The following is a 3,621-nucleotide window of genomic DNA, read 5'->3' as shown; positions in this document are numbered from 1 at the left end:
CAGAAATATTAGAACAAGAGAAGGAGATGGCAGCCGAATCCAACAACAATAATGCAAGCAGAATGCTTGGTGACTTCACAAAACCAACGTCCAAATTTGATGGAAGAAGCATCTCCATTCCTGCCATTGGAGCCAATAATTTTGAGCTGAAACTTCAGCTAGTTGCCTTAATGCAACAAAACTGCAAGTTCTATGGACATCCATCTGAAGATCCTTATCAGTTTTTAACTAAGTTCTTGCAGATCTGTGAGGCTGTTAAGACAAATGGAGTAGATCCTGAATCTACAGGCTCATGCTTTTCCCTTTTGCTGTAAGAGACAGAGCTAGAATATGGTTGGATTCACAACCTAAGGATAGCCTGGACTCCTGGGATAAGCTGGTCACGGCCTTCTTGGATAAATTCTTTCCTCCTCAAAAGCTGAGCAAAAAAGTTGAGCAAGCTTAGAGTGGATGTTCAGACCTTCAAACAAAAAGATGGTGAATCCCTCTATGAAGCTTGGGAAAGATACAAGCAGTTGACCAAAACGTGTCCATCTGACATGATTTCAGAATGGACCATATTAGATATATTCTATTATGGTCTATCTGAGTTTTCGACAATGTTATTGGACCATTCTGCAGGTGGATCCATCCACCTAAAGAAAACACCTGCAGAAGCTCAAGAACTCATTGACATGGTTGCAAATTACCAATTCATGTACACTTCTGAGAGGAATTCCGTGAATAATGGGACACCTCAGAGGAAGGGAGTTCTTGAAATTGATGCTCTGAATACCATATTGGCTCAGAACAAAGTGTTGACTCAGCAAGTCAACATGATCTCTCAAAGTCTGAATGGATGGCAAAATGCATCTAACAGTACTAAAGAGGTAGCTTCTGAAGAAGCTTATGATCCTGAGAACCCTGCAATGGTAGAGGTTAATTACATGGGTGAACCTTATGGAAACACCTATAATTTATCATGGAGAAATCATCCAAATTTCTCATGGAAGGATCAACAAAAGCCTCAACAAGGCTTACTCATGGAAGGATCAACAAAAGCCTCAAGAAGGCTTTAACAATGGTGGACACAATAGGCTGAGCAATAGCAAGCCTTTTCCATCATATTCTCAGCAACAGACAGAGAATTCTGAACAAAACACTTCTAATTTAGCCAATTTAGTCTCTGATATGTCAAAGGCCACTTTCAGTTTCATGAGTGAAACAAGATCCTCCATCAGAAATCTGGAGGCACAAGTGGGCCAGCTGAGTAAGAAAGTCTTTTGAAACTCCTCCCAGTATTCTTCCAAGCAATACAGAAGAGAATCCAAAAGGAGAGTGCAAGGCCATTGATGTAATCAATATGGCCGAATGCACAAGGGAGGAGGAGGACGAAAATCCTTGTGAGGAAGACCTCCTGGGACGTCTCTCAAGCAAGAAGGAATTTCCTATTAAGGATCCAAAGGAATCTGAGGCTCATATAGAGACCATAGAGATTCCATTAAATCTCCTTCTGCCATTCATTCTACCTTAAAAGAAACAAGATCCTGGCAAGTTCCTAATACCTTGTATCATAGGCACCATGAGCTTTGAAAAAGCTCTATGTGATCTGGGATCAGGGATAAATCTTATGCCACTCTCTGTAATGGAGAAGTTGGGGATCATTGAGGTACAACCTGCCTTGTTCTCAATACAATTGGCAGACAAGTCATTAAGACAAGCTTATGGAGTAGTAGCGGACGTGTTAGTAAAGGTTGAAGGCCTTTACATCCCTGCTGATTTCATAATCTTAGACACTAGGAAGGAAGAGGATGAGTGCATCATCCTTGGAAGACCTTTCCTAGCCACAGCAGGAGCTGTGATAGATGTCAACAGAGGTGAATTAATCCTTCAATTGAATGGGGACTACCTTGTGTTTAAGGCACATGGCCATCCCTCTGTGACAAAAGAGAGTGAGCACAGTGAAGGCTTTTACATCCCTGCTGATTTCATAATCCTAGACACTAGGACGGAAGATGATGAATGCATCATCCTAGGAAGACCTTTCCTAGCCACAGCAGAAGCTGTGATAGATGTTCACAGAGGAGAGTTAGTCCTTCAATTGAATGGGGAATACCTTGTGTTTCAGGTACATGGCCATCCCTCTGTGACAAAAGAGAGTAAGCATGAAGAGCTTCTCTCAGTTCAGAGTCAAGAAGAGCCCCCACAGTCAAACTCTAAGTTTGGTGTTGGGAGGCCACAATCAAACTCTAAGTTTGGTTTTAAGACCCCATATCCAAACTCTAAGTTTGGTGTTGGGACTATACAACATTGACCTGATCACCTTTGTGGCTCCATGGGAGCCCACTATCAAGCTATTGACATTAAAAAAGCGTTTGTTGGGAGGCAACCCAATTTTTATTTATCTAATTTTTATTTTATTTTTATTTTGTGTTTTATTAGGTGCATGATCATGTGGAGTCACGAAAAAAAATATAAAAATTAAAAACAAAATCAAAAACAGCAGAAGAAAAATCACACCCTGGAGGGAGGACATACTGGCGTTCAACGCCAGTAAGGAGCATCTGGCTGGCGTTCAACGCCAGAACAGAGCATGAATCTGGCGCTGAACGCCAAAAACAAGCAACATTCTGGCGTTTGAACACCAAGAATGTGCCTTGAGGAAAGCTGGCGCTGAACGCCAGTAACAAGCATGGAACTGGCGTTCAATGCCAGAAACATGCTACACATGGGTGTTGAACGCCCAGAACGTGCATCACCTCGGCGTTTAAATGCCAGAATGGTATGCAAAGGCATTTTACATGCCTAATTGGTGCAGGGATGTAAATCCTTGACACCTCAAGATCTGTAGACCCCACAGGATCACCTCAGGATCTGTGGACCTCACAGGATCCCCACCTACCTCGCCCTCCCTCTCCATTCATGGTTGATGAGCGGATAAAAAAATACGCTTTTTGGCATTGTTTTTAGTATGTTTTTAGTATAATCTAGTTAGTTTTTAGTATATTTTTAGTAGTTTTTAGTTAAAATTCACTTTTAGTATGTTTTTAGTATAATCTAGTTAGTTTTTAGTATATCTTAAAATTCATTTTTAGTAGTTTTTAGTGTGTTTTTCTGTGATTTCAGGTATTTTCTGACTGAAATTGAGGGTCCTGAGCAAAAATTTGATTTAGAGATTGAGAAGGACTGCAGATGCTGTTGGATTCTGACCTCCCTGCACTCGAAGTGGATTTTCTGGAGGTACAGAAGCCCAATTGGCGCGCTCTCAACGGCATTGGAAGGTAGACATCCTGGGCTTTCTAGCAATGTATAATAGTTCATACTTTGCCCGAGATTTGATGGCCCAAACCGGCGTGGCAAATCAGCCTCAGAATTTCCAGCGTTTAACGCTGGAACTGGCATAAAACTTGGAGTTAAACGCCCAAACTGGCATGAGAACTCTTCGTGGTATAAGCTAGAACTGATGGCGGCATTCAAGAGAATCCGGAAGGTCTAAACCTTGTCTGTGGTATTCTGAGTAGGATTCAATGATTGAATGACTGTGACGAGCTTCAAACTCCTGAAGGCGGGGTGTTAGTGACAGACGCAAAAGAATCATTGGATTCTATTCCGGCCTGATTGAGAACCGACAGATGGATAGCT

The 3,621-nt window shown here is 41.8% G+C and overlaps 1 non-coding gene across 1 annotated transcript; it reads right to left on the bottom strand.

Moving 5' to 3' along the window:
- Positions 1-437: 437 nt before the first annotated feature.
- Positions 438-541, bottom strand: LOC127745215 (small nucleolar RNA R71). Its single transcript, XR_008006412.1, has one exon. It is a non-coding gene; the product is annotated as a small nucleolar RNA R71 (small nucleolar RNA).
- Between the last annotated feature and the right edge of the window lie 3,080 nt (positions 542-3,621).

Source organism: Arachis duranensis, chromosome 2, assembly GCF_000817695.3.
Source record: "Arachis duranensis cultivar V14167 chromosome 2, aradu.V14167.gnm2.J7QH, whole genome shotgun sequence".
Lineage (NCBI taxonomy): Eukaryota > Viridiplantae > Streptophyta > Magnoliopsida > Fabales > Fabaceae > Arachis > Arachis duranensis.
Note: the sequence above shows the minus strand (reverse complement) of the source record. Positions and strands in the feature narration are given on the sequence as shown.